The sequence below is a fragment of the Palaemon carinicauda genome, chromosome 24 (genome assembly GCF_036898095.1).
Source record: "Palaemon carinicauda isolate YSFRI2023 chromosome 24, ASM3689809v2, whole genome shotgun sequence".
NCBI lineage: Eukaryota > Metazoa > Arthropoda > Malacostraca > Decapoda > Palaemonidae > Palaemon > Palaemon carinicauda.
Window position 1 is genome coordinate 78,810,424 of NC_090748.1, and position 13,750 is coordinate 78,824,173.

A 13,750-nucleotide genomic window follows, 5' to 3' on the forward strand; every position below is an offset into this window, starting at 1 on the left:
CATTCAGAGCCTACTATCTGAGTTGCTCTGCTCAGATTGTCCATGAGCACATTCCTCTTGCCAGAAATTAATCGAGCTGATAGAGCCACCAAATCTTCATCTGACCCTCTGAGGACCTTTACTGCAGGATGGCATAGAGGCTGCGAAAAGATACCGCCCTGTTTGTTTATGTAAGCCACTACTGTGGTGTTGTCGCTCATCAACATCAGAGTGACCGGCCAACAACTGTTGGAACTGATGAAGAGTCAGGTAGGCTGCTCTCATCTCTAGAAGATTTACTTGCTGGTACCTTTCTGATTCTGACCAAAGGACAAAGATCATATGGTACAGCAGGTGAGGCCCCCACCTTCCTTTGACGCACCTGTGAAGAACATCAAATCCGGAGGGGAAACAAGAAGATTCTGGCCTCGCCGAAGGTTTTCGTCTACCATCCACCAACTCAAATCCGTCACCTGATCCTGAGTTATGGGAACTCGGGTGTCTGGTGGGTCGGATGGGAAGACTTTCTCTAGAACGGTATCTACAGTGAGCCCTCGTTTATCGCGGTAGATAGGTTCCAGACCCGACCGCGATAGGTGAAAATCCGCGAAGTAGGGACACCATATTTAAATATTTATTTAACATGTATATTCAGACTTTTAAAACCTTCCCTTGTACGTAGTACTGTTAACAAACTACCCTTTAATGTACAGAACACTTAATACATGTACTACAGTACCCTAAACTAAAACAGGCACAAATATTAAAGGCGATTTTATATCATGCGTTTCCTAAACACGCCAAAAAGCACGATAAAAAATGGCAACCAATGTTTTGTTTACGTTTATCTCTGATCATAATGAAGAAACAAACGCATTTACACATCTGTGTCTAGGTTAGTTTTTGCATCGATTATATTGATTATACAGTATGTTGATTTTGTTATTACCAATATTTTACTTAATTTTTCTTAGGACTTCCAAATGAAATGTTTTTCTTTATGACGCCGCCTGAAACGGCGGCGTCATAAAGTACGCTCCATCTTCAATCGTAATAAACAAACGAAGGCATTTAACGCGCATGATGAAAGTGATAAATGATGATACTACAGTAAAAGCTTTTAGAAAATATGTTATTACAAATATTATTTACCGTATCTATATAAAATCATACAGTACATAGCCTACGTAGCAAAGCAGGAAAACAATTTACGAGAGAGAGAGAGAGAGAGAGAGAGAGAGAGAGAGAGAGAGAGAGAGAGAGAGAGAGAGAGAGAGAGTTGTTTTACGTACGTAAATGTAAATTTTAAACAAAAAAATATGATAGGTTATAACATGTATATTCAGACTTTTAAAACCTTCCCTTTAACTTAATGCATACTAAACTAAAACAGGCACAAATATTAAAATGTTAGAATATTAAAGTAAAACATGTATAAAAAAAAATAAAGATTGTTACTGTACTCACCACGAAAGAAGTTGAAGAAAAACTTGAATGATGATGGCGATGAATTTGCTGCACAGTAGAAATGATGATGATGAAGCTGATGATGTCTTCTACTGTGCAGCCAATGATAGTATTTTACGTCTCTTCAGACGGAGGTGTCTTTTCCTGGGACACCTCTTCAACTTCTTCCTGGGACACTTCTTCAATTTCTTCCGAAGGCGTAGTAGCAGGAGGAACCGGCTCTTTTTTGCGAGGCTGGAAGAACATTGTGATCGGAAGTTGCTGCCGCTGCTTCTTTTTTCGCTCGAAGAGCATCCTGTAGGGAGTCATGTCGTCATCGATCTTGTTGCAGAATTGCATAGAACGAACCATATCCTCGTCCCACTCTTGCGACATTTCTTTCAACTCCTTCGCATGGTTGCAGAGCTTGGCAAGCCGTTCTAATGTTAAGCCCGTTTCTTCGACATTTTCTTGGGTCTCTTCCTGTGTTTCACTGTCGTCTTCACTGGCCGATTTTGTCAGGTCTTCTAGGTCTGCGTCAGTTAGCGGCTGGGAATGGCAGTCCAACAACTCGTCGACGTCTTCAGTCGTCATGTCGCCAAACCCGTCGCCTCCAATTATCGCAGCCAACTGCACAGATTTCCGTATTGCAGAGTGTTGAATCTCAGCAGGTGTAAATCCCTCGTCATCGTAAACAATCTGGGGCCACAACTTCTTCCAGCTCGCATTGACAGTAGCAGGTTTCATTTCTTGCAGTGCCTTCTGGATGTTCTGCAGGCACGTGGCTATTGTTGTACTTCCGCCAGTACGCCTTCAAATTGAAAGTTTCATCCTCATCATCTTGGGCAGCATCCACACGCAACGAGGGACGCCAAGGTATTCTTCGTGTAGAGGGCCTTGAACGCCCTGATAACCCCCTGGTCCATCGGTTGAATTAATGACGTGGTGTTGGGTGGCAGGAACTCAACCTGAATGCCCTCATGCGACAGATCAGTTGCGTGTCCACCAGCGTTATCCATAAGGAGAAGGATCTTAAATGGCAAGCCCTTCTCTACAAGATATTTGCTGACTTGCGGGATAAAACAATGGTGGAACCAGTTGGAGGTCAGCATCTTCGTAATCCATGCTTTTTGATTATGCATCCAGTACACGGGAAGGAGATTATTTTTATTTTTCAAAGCGCGAGGATTTTTCGACTTGTAAATAAGCCCCGGCTTTAGCAAAAATCCAGCAGCATTGCCACACATCACGAGGGTTACGCGATCTTTGAACACTTTAAAGCCAGAGGCTTTGGCTTCTTCTTTAAACAGGAAAGTTCGCGACGGCATTCTCTTCCAAAAACAAGCCGGTCTCATCCATATTAATCACTTGTTCCGGCTTGTATCCACCTCCAGCGATAATGTTCTTTAACGTCTCGTTCGCGTAAGTTTCAGCAGCGGCAGTGTCAGCGGAAGCAGCCTCGCCATGCAGGGAAACTCTTTTCAGGCTGAAGCGTTTCTGAAACTTCGCGAACCATCCTTTGCTGGCGGAAAAACGTTGTTTCTGAGGCTGGGAATCAGTGGATGTCCCTGGTTGAGGTTCATCTACATCATCTTCGTCTTCTTCAGCATGGTCGCCATCGTCGTCTTGAGGTTCCTTTGCCGCAAAATTCTCATACAAGCCCAAAGCCTTGGTTCGGATGGTGTTCGTATCCAAGGCTATGTTCTTCTTCCAGCAGTCGGCAATCCTGACTGCTAAAGCACCTCCCATACGGACAATCGTTTTATTACGAGTGGTAACGACTCGCTTCGCTGATCTGCTAAAGGTGATGGCAGCCGTCTTTCTAATGTTCGCCTCATCCTTCTTGATGTAGCGAACAGTGGATTCGTTCACTCCAAAATGGCGGGCTGTGGCCGCGTAACTTCTGCCTTCTTTTAACATATCGTGAAGTGTCACCTTCTCAGCAATCTTCATCATCTTTCGGTGGCGTTTAGGCTCACTACCAGCCTTAGTAGAAGCAGAACGCTTGGGAGCCACTGTACAGTAGGGGTTAAACAGAAAGTTCAACAATAAGTTTAACTTAAAACAGTCACGCACAGCACAGATTAAAGTTCACAGTAACGTAGCAGCATCTACCGGCGAGAGAGCGGCAAACGAAATGGCCGCGAAAAGATGCTGCGGGTTGGAGAAGCGGTCAAACCACCAATCACAGGCTAGATTTCAAAACTTGGGATCTGATTCGTCATCTATCAGCACTTGAACCAATTACAGTCTGTCTTACATGCTACGTAGTAGTTACCGATTGAAATACAAGGTACTACGTATACAGCTTTACATACGCTATTTTACGCTTGTTTTGTTGTAGGATATGTACGCTTATTCGAGATGTGATTTTCGCAACAAAGAATATTATTGGATGCAGTACTACGTACGTATACATACAAAAGATTCATGGAAAAGATGCACATCCATTACATTTGTAGTAGTAGCCATCAGCAGCCTTACACCATTCAAATACGGTATGACTACACTGATTTGCGTTTCATGTTCGATTGAATTTTACTACGTACTGAATACTGAATTATCGTATGATCACATTCTCTTTTCGTGTTTTATTTCTTTCTGTACTGAATTATATGTCATATGTAATGCAATGAACCATCAGTAAGAGCAGATATTACTAATTACAGTATTAATGGAATTAACGAAATACGTATTTGGGGTCTTCATATATCGCGGTATTTTCGAAATTTCTGGAAAATCCGCGATATATGTATAGTGTATACATGTGTTATGAAAAAAATCCGCGAAGTGGTGAATCCGCGATAGTCGAACCGCGAAGTAGCGAGGGCTCACTGTATGACCATCACCTATCTTAACCTGATAAAGTTGGTAGATCATGTTGATATCTGCTGATGAAGGAAGGATCTGATGAGGGAGAGTAGAGTGGATGTAAGTAATAAGACCATTCCTGACATGATGTACATATGAAACATAACCAGAGAGTTTTGGAGCTTCATCATCTGGCTGAGCACCGCCAGGGAAGGCTTCTTGAATAAATATTACTTGAGGGTGATGGCGATAAACATATGTCCTGAGTGCAGTGAGTCTGGAGTATTGTCTAATTCCAAGGGCATTCCATGAAAGAACATGTAGTTGCATGAGTCTAGCGAAGTTTACCCTTAACGCTGCGAGAGAGGGGTCGAGCATGTACCGGAGACACAGCACTATTAGATGGTGCACCAAGTGTAGGAGGCTAAGCTGGCAGGAGGCCACTGACCCCTTCAAGACAAGAGGCAACAGTATCTAGCTTCTCAGTAAGTGAGGCAACAGAGGTTATGAGAACTTGTTGTGCCTTGACTAGTGTGTCGAGGTTACTTGCAGTGGTAGCCTGCTGAACGATCAAGCTATCGAAGCGTGCATCAATAGCATCAAAATGTTATTTTCATTATAAAATAAATTTTTTAACATACTTACCTGGTGGTTATATACAGTACAGTATATAGCTTACGTCCCTGACGTCACGGCAGAAAAATTCAAAACTCGTGCCAATCGCCGATTGGATAGCCAGGTGTGCTACCCATGCGCTCCTGGCGAGGTACCCAGAAACCATTCCATCGGTATCCATATCTTCCATGCCTCTAGTCTCTAGAGGGGAGGAGGGGGGGATTTTAATTATATATAACCACCAGGTAAGTATGTTCAAATATTTATTTTATAATGAAAATAACATTTTTAAACACAATACTTACCTGGTGGTTTTATATATATATAGCTGATTAACACCTTTGGTGGAGGGTTAGAGACAGCCAATATAGTTGGAATTCTGCTTCAGAGTTTTTTACATACAAAACAAACTTAAGGGTTCGTACCTGATAAGGAAGCTGACTTCAATGATGCTCTGCCATTATGTCTGCTTTCCTTATGAGATCCAGCGGTCCTCTCAGGGGGCTGAAGATCCCTATGAGCTGCCAACCAGTGATCACACCTCTTTGTTACAGAGCCTCCTCTAATCCGAGGCGCTCTCAAGGAACAAAAAGACCACCTGACAAATCAATGATTGCGGAAGACTGTCGCAATATCCACAAGACAACCATAAAAAAAAAAAAAAAAAAGTTCCAAGAGAAGAAAAGGTATTAGGATTATGGGATAGTGGCGGATCCTTCTCCCACTACTGTACCTGCTGCTACAAACGGTCCCAGAGTATATCGGTCATCATATAGAGTCTGGACATTTCTCAAATAGTGTGAAGCGAACACAGATTTGCTTCTCCAGAAGGTTGTGTCCATAATGCTTAGCAACAAACAATTTTGCTTGAATGCCACTGAAGTTGCCACAGCTCTTACTTCGTGAGCCTTGACTTTTAAAAGACTAAAGTCTGTCTCACTGCAATGAGAATGAGCCTCTTTAATTAGAAGCCTGATAAAATATGACAGAGCATTTTTAGACATTGGCAAGGAGGGTTTTTTCACTGAGCACCATAGTGCATCCGACTTGCCTCTTAAATTCTTTGTTCTGTCTAAGAAAAACTTGAGGTCCCTTACTGGACATAAAACTCTCTCTAACTCATTTCCAACCACGTCCGTCAGGTGCGAAATCTGAAAGGCCTTAGGCCAAGGTTGGGAAGGGCGCTCAACTTTAGCGAGCCCAATTGTAATGAGCAGATCGCTTTACCGTCCTGAAAGCCCACATTTCTCCTAAATGCATGGACTTCACTAACCCTCTTGGCTGTTGCCAGACTAACCAAGAAAAGGGTTTTCATTGTGAGGTCCTTCATAGATGCAGAGTGCAGGGGTTCAAACCTGTCACTCATCAGAAATTTTACCATAACATCCAGATTCCAAGCTGGTGAATCCTGGTGCTGTTGCTTTGTTGTCTCAAAGGATTTAATTAGTTCTTGTAGATCCTTATTATCTGAAAGATCCAGGTTCCTGTGCCTGAACACAGTCGTCAACATACTCCTGTATCCCTTGATAGTTAATGTAGAAAAACTTCGTTTCTTTCTCAGGAATAAAAGGAAATCGGCAATCTGAGCTACAGAGGTACTAGAAGAGTTAACAGAGTTGACCCTGCACCATTCCCTGAAAACTTCCCACTTGGATTGGTAGACTCTAATGGTTGAAGACCACCTAGCTCTTGCAATTTCTCTAGCTGCCTCCTTCGAAAAGCCTCTAGCTCTTGTGAGTCTTTCGATAGTCTGAAGGCAGTTAGTCAAAGACTTTGGAGATTTTGATGGTGTCTTACCAAGTGGGGCTGTTTGAGTAAATCTACTCGCAAAGGGAGGCTTCTGGGAGTGTCCACCATCCATTCCAGTACCTCTGTGAACCATTCTCTTGAGGGCCAGAGGGGGGCTATCAAGGTCATTCTGGTCCCTTCGTTTGTCACAAACTTCTGTAGTACCATGTACAGGATCTTGAAGGGAGGAAAAGCGTACACATCTAGATTTGACCAATCTAACAGGAAGGTGTCCGTGTGTATTGCCTCGAGATCCGGCACTGGGGAGCAATATGTCTCTAGTGTCTTGGTCTTTGCAGTCGCGAACAGATCTATATAAGGGCGACCCCAAAGTTTCCACAGACTCTTGCACACCTCTAGGTGTAGAGTCCACTCCGTGGATAGGGCTTGTCCTTTCCTGCTGAGACCGTCTGCTAAAACATTCTTTTCCCCTTGAATGAACCTTGCAAGTAAAGTAACCTACCTTTCCTTTGCCCGGATGAGCAGGTCTCTTGCCGTCTCGTAAAGGGAAATCGAGTGTGTTCCTCCTTGTTTGGCAATGTAGGCCAATGCCGTGGTGTTGTCTGCATTGACTTGTATCACCTTGTTCCGTACTGACCCTTCGAAGCTCTTCAGGGCCAAAAGAACTGCTAGCAGCTCCTTTTGATTTATGTGGAAAGACTTCTGAATCTCCGTCCACACTCCTGATGTTTCCAGTTTGCCCAGTGTTGCTCCCCACCCCGAGTCCGAGGCGTCGGAACACAACACAAGGTCTGGGCTCTTCAGCTCTAATGAGCAACCTTCTTGAAATTTGATTGGGTCGTTCCACCACTGGAGGCAGTGTCTCATTGACTCCGTAATCGGAACACACATCTTCTCCAAATCCTTCTCCTTGTTCCAGCAAGAGTTGAGGTGAAATTGGAGTGGTCGAAGGTTCAGCCTTCCCAGAGAGATGAACTGTTCTAATGACGAGAGTCCCCAACAGACTCATCCACTTCCTCGCCGAACACATCCGCTCTCCTAGGAACGCACGTATCTTCTGAAGTGCTTGCTCTGTCCTTAAGGGAGACGGAAAAGCCCGAAAAACTTGACTCCGAATCATTACTCCTAAATATATAATCTCTTGAGATGGTTCCAGTGAAGATTTGTCTTTGTTGACCAGAAGACCCAATTCTCCCGTCAACTTCAGTGTTGTCTGAAGATCCTTCAGGCAGCGATCTTGAGAGCGAGCTCTTAAAAGCCAATCGTCCAGGTACAGGGAAGCTCTGAAGCCCCTTGAGTGGAGCATCCTTGCTACATTGAGCATAAGCCTCGTGAAGACCTGTGGGGCGGTGTTGAGGCCAAGACACAGGGCTCAAAACTGAAAGACCTCTCCTTGGAAAACGAATCTCAGAAAGTGCTTGAACTTCAGATGAATCGGAATATTGAAATAAGCATCCTGGAGGTCCAGTGATACCATCCAGTCGCCTTTCCTTACCGCTGCACGCACTGACTTTATCGTCTCCATTGAGAACTTTGTTTTCTGGATAAAGTTGTTGAGATCACTTACGTCCAGAACTGGACGCCAACCTCCCCCCCCCCCCCCGGAGGTCTTGGGAACCAGGAAAAGGTGGTTGTACTGTAAAAGCCTGGTGACTGCCAGTCCTGTACTTTCTCTACAGCTCCCTTCTCCAACAAGAGAGACACTTGTAGCTGTAATGCTTGCCTCTTTAATTCTTCCCTGTAACTGGGATAGAGATCCACAGGAGTTAACCTTAGAGGAGGTTGATTTAAAAAAGGGATCCTGTAGCCCTTCTTTAGAAGTTGGACTGACCAAAGATCCGCATCCCTCTTCTCCCATGCCGGCCAGAAGATGTTTAGTCTGGCTCCTACTGCCTGAAGGCGAAAGCAGTCAGACTCTGCTTCGCCCTGATCTTGCTCCTCTTTTCTTAGCTCCCCTTCCATCTGATCTGAAGTTACCTCTAACAGAAGGCTTTCCTCGAAAGGGCTGAGAAAACTTTGGAAAAGGAGCAACTTCTTTAGGCTTGCGGCAAACGAAAGATGATGGCAACACTTTCCTTGCCGTCTTCGAGACTATGTCTTGAGTGGTCTTCTGTGTTAACGAGGAAGAAATCTCCCTAATAAGGTCCTGTGGGAACAGAGATGACGACGATGGAGCATACAATAATTCGGATTTCTGATAGGATGAAACCCCACAGACAGAAACGAACACAATTGGGCTCTCTTTTTGAGAATTACTGCTGTAAAAATTGCAGCTAACTCATTAGCCCCGTCTCGCAAAGCCTTATCCATGCAGGACATGACGTGGATTAGGTTCGAAGAGTCTCCTTCCTTGAGTGTAGTCATCTTTTTGCCCAAGGCCCCCAGAGTCCAATCAAGGAAGTTAAATACCTCGAAGGCTCTGAAAACACCTTTGAGTAAATGGTCTAATTCAGAAGTAGACCAAAACACCTTAGTCTTCCTCATGGCCGATCTACGGGGAGCATCTACCAGGCTTGAGAAGTCTCCTTGGGCAGAGGCAGGAACTCCCAAGCCGAGAACTTCTCCCGTATCGTACCAAACACTAGACCTAGAAGCCAACCTAGTAGGGGAAAATGCGAAGGCCGCTTTCCCTTTCTCTTTCTTGCCACCCATCCAGTCTCCCATTAATTTAAGTGCTCTTTTAGATGAACGAGATAGCACCATTTTAGTGAACAAAGACTTTTTCTTAGGTTTCCCTAGAGTAAACTCTGAAGGAGGCGATCGTGGAGCCACGGGAATAAAAGACTCTGGGAACTCAACAAGAAAAATCTTCATCAGCTTCTTTAAGTCTACCGAATGATGAAAAGACTTAGAGTCCTCATCTTCAGATAACTCCTCAAAGGGTTCGGAAGGTGAAAGAGGAACATCAGCTTCTTCCTCCAATAACAAGTCTCGCTGCTCCTCAGAACGCTCGCGATCCGCGCGATCAGTTAAGAAGCGTTGCATTATGTTCAAAGTCCTGTCAGGATGTTTGTTGTTCTGCATCGCATACATGAGGGCGTTTGATGTAAGAACGCTCGACGTCACGCCCCGGAGGACGCTCGCGTTCTGCAGAATGCTCGATGGAAAAACGCTTGCGTTCCGATGAACGCTCAATGAGAGGACGCCTGGCGTCACGCTCGCGTTCAGCTGACTGCTCGATGGAAGGATGCTTGCGCTCTGATGAACGCTCGATGTGAGGACGCTTGTGGTCCCGCTCTGTTGAACGCTCGATGGAAGAACGCCTGACATCACGCTCAACGTCACGTCGTGGAGGACACTCGATGGGAGGACGCTCAAAGCACGCTCGACATCATGCCTCGCTGAACGCTTGACAGCGCTTTCAGCAGAATGATCACAATCACTGCTAAGCGCATGAACAGTACCTCGATTAGGAGTACGCTCGACTTCCTGGAAGCCACAGCGATAAGCCTTATGTGAAGAACGTTTACTTTCTCGATCATCTCTGTGCGTAGCCACACACTCAACGCGTTTAGAACCTTGATCAACAAGCGTTCGCCGACTCTCCCCCTTGCGCCGCTTAGTGTTAAGAGAGGAGGATTCAGTAGGTTGGTAGCCTTTCATAAAAGATGAAAGCTTCTGCTGCATTTCTTGCAACATCTTAAAATTAGAATCTTGCGAAAAACTAATCACACGCTCTTCCTCTCCACCGCTCAAAGACCGCTTAACAGCGGGCGAGATCCAATCTGAAGGAGGCGAAGGAGCATGAAACGATGTTACGGCCAGTTCGGATAATTGCTCAACAGCAGGACTATTTTCAACAGAAACTAATGTCCTAGCAGGCCGCTTGGAAGGCGAGCTTCCTTCAGACGAAAAGCGTTCATGACTGTTCCAATGACTACAGTCAGCTTGCGATGTCCTGGAAGGACGTTGGTCAAATTTCCTCTTAAGAGGTCTAGAAGTTTGACTCCAACCTCTTTTAGGAAAATCATCCTCTGATGATGAGCCAAACCTTTTAACTTCACCTTTACTACGGTAAGGGTGAACGTCCTGGGAAAAATCAACAGGAACGCTAGAGGGAACGTCTGCTCGGGAAGTAATGCCTCGTTTCCTTTTGTCTTTCGACATTCCTTCTCCCAGGGGTTGGGGAGCTTGGAAGAGGTCCAGGACTAGGAGAACGACAAGCCCGAGCAGGCGTACCCTCCACAGTACTAATAACACTCACTGTACCTTTAACACTTTCACTTTTTAGCTGTTTCACATCAGCCATTAACTGCGTTCTATCCGTAGCGATACTCTACCTTCGTACCCAACGCCTGGATAGCCAACATCATATCTTTAAGTGTTGGTTCATTAATGGTACTCGTAGTGGGATCTGGAACTACCACTACAGGAGAAGGAATAGGAACAGTGACATAGGAAGAGGAATCTTTAGGAGAAAGAGAAGAACTACGTCTTACCCTATCTTTAGCTGCTGCCTCCGATGGCTTAGATGACCGCGGAGGTAGCAGCAGTAGGGGATTCAGCATTATGAAGCTTCATAACTGTGATACCCTAGCAGTACCAGCTGAACTCGGTTGGGTCCCGTAGGCTGGAGGAACGTAGAGAGTAGAGGTCCCCTGTTTTGTTTTGTTTCATTTGTTGATGTCGGCTACCCCCCAAAATTGGGGGAAGTGCCTTGGTATGTATATGTATGTATGTATGTATGTATGTATGTATGTATGTATGTATATAACGATCAAAATTAAGCCACTCATGATCAGACAAAATGACAAATTCATAGATAATTTGTATTTTTCCTAACCAAACAAACCTTAGCTATTTAAATAGGGTATTACTTTCGGCGTAGCTGAAATGACGAGCCATTAGATTTTTAACGAGGGTTTACTACCTCCTCGCTAGTTAGCGAGGGGGTAGGGGAGGAGTAGCTAGCTACCCCTCCCCCCTCACACACCGGTGAACTAGTTCACTTTGCTCATTTGCTCAGAAGTAGGACTTATCCCAGGGGACAGGGCTGGCGGGCAAGTTTGATTAAATAGCTAAGGTTTGTATGGTTAGGAAAAATACAAATTATCTACGAATTTGTCATTTGTTCCGTAACCGAAATACAAACCACGCTATTTAAATAGGGTGACTTAACCCGTAGGAAGGGTGGTAAGTCCCAGCCGTACTGTCTTTGGCTTTTTGCACCTCGCAAGTATCTTGCTCTGCAAGGATCGCGTCCTACATAAGCTTGTGTGTGAAGGAATGAAGAGTGACTCATCCTAGGAAGTTGACCTGGAGTCCTTTAGATGGAATTCTAGGTTAGGACGTTCCAAATACCACCTCGTAAGGGTATGGGGGACACGACAGTATCATCTTAATACTAGGAACACAAGGAAGCATGGTTTATCTGCAGTGGTTTGAGGTCAGCTGTGCAGAGAACCCAGGATGCTGCTTTCCCCAAGAGAGGGGAGGATGAAGAAAAGAATCAGGGCCAGGCATACCTTTTCATTCATGCAGACTAAAACTGGGTAACAATGCCCTCAACCTTCTGCTACTAGTCCATTAAGGAGCCTGAGGTTTAGACCAGCTGTTGTGCAGCCACCACTGGGCCGATAGAGAATGTATTGAGCCTCCTGTGGGTCACGTCTTGCAGGTAGTGGGCTGTGAAGGTCGTTTGACACTTCCAAACCCCTGCTTGTAGAACCTGCGTCACCGAGTAGTTTCTCTTGAACGCCATGGACGTAGCGTTGCCCCCGACATCATGTGCTCTAGGGCGACGTGACGGAGGAGGGTCTGGATTCAGGGAATGGTGGATGACCTTGCGAATCCACGCCGAGATAGTATTCTTAGTGACCCTCCTCTTCGTCCTTCCTGTGCTCACAAACAATGCTTGCACTCGAGGACGAACTACAGCTGTTCTTTTAAGATAGAGCCTCAGACTCCTTACTGGGCACAGTAGGAGATGGTCTGGGTCATCTGTTACAGAACGGAGACTCGAAATCCGGAAGGAGTCGAACCGGGGGTCCGGCACTCCTGGATTTTGAGTCTTAGCTACAAACTCAGGGACGAACCTGAACGTTACCTCCCCCCATCCCCTTGAATGGGTGATGTCATACGAGAGACCATGAAGTTCGCTGACTCGCTTGGCCGAAGCCAAAGCAAGTAGGAACACCGTCTTCCAAGTCAGGTGGCGATCAGAAGCCTGGCGTAATGGTTCGAACGGAGGTCTCTTAAGAGCCCTGAGGACTCGAACCACGTTCCATGGAGGAGGTCTCACTTCCGACTGAGGGCAGGTAAGTTCATAACTTCGTATGAGTAGAGAAAGTTCTAGCGAGGAGGAAATGTCCATTCCTTTTAGCCTGAAGGCAAGACTTAGGGCTGAGCGATAGCCTTTCACTGCCGAGACTGAAAGGCGCATTTCTTCCCGCAAATACACAAGAAACTCAGCTATTGCTGGAATAGTGGCATCGAGAGGAGAGATACCCCTTCCACGACACCAACCACAGAAGGCTCTCCACTTCGCCTGGTAGACTCCTGCGGATGACTTTCGCAGGTGTCGAGACGTCCTCTCCGCAACTTGTTGCGAAAAGCCTCTCTCTGTGAGGAGATGCTGGATAGTCTCCAGGCGTGAAGCCGTAGCGATGCTATGGCTTTGTGGAAGATGTTGGCGTGTGGTTGCTTGAGTAGCTCGTGTCGAGGAGGGAGTTCTCTCGGGAGTTCCGTCAGGAGCCGCAGAAGGTCCGGGAACCACTCTGCGTGATGCCATAGCGGAGCTATTAAGGTCATTGACAGGTTGACCGGTATTCTGGTCTTGTTGAGCACCCTTCTCATCAGACAGAACGGGGGAAAGGCGTAAACGTCGATGTTGTCCCACCGTTGTTGGAAGGCATCTTGCCAGAGTGCCTTGGGCTCCGGGACTGGGGAGCAGTACAGCGGGAGCTTGAAATTCAAGGCTGTCGCGAACAGATCCACCGTCCAGGAACCCCACAAAGTCAGGACTTTGTTGGCTACTAGAGGATCCAAAGACCACTCGGTACTCACTATCTGGGATGCTCTGCTCAGACTGTCGGCGAGCACATTCCTTTTGCTCGGAATGAAGCTAGCCCATGGTGGAATCGAGTGGACTTCGGTCCATCTCAGTATCTCTACTGCAAGATGGGATAGCTGTTGTGAAAAGGTACCTCCC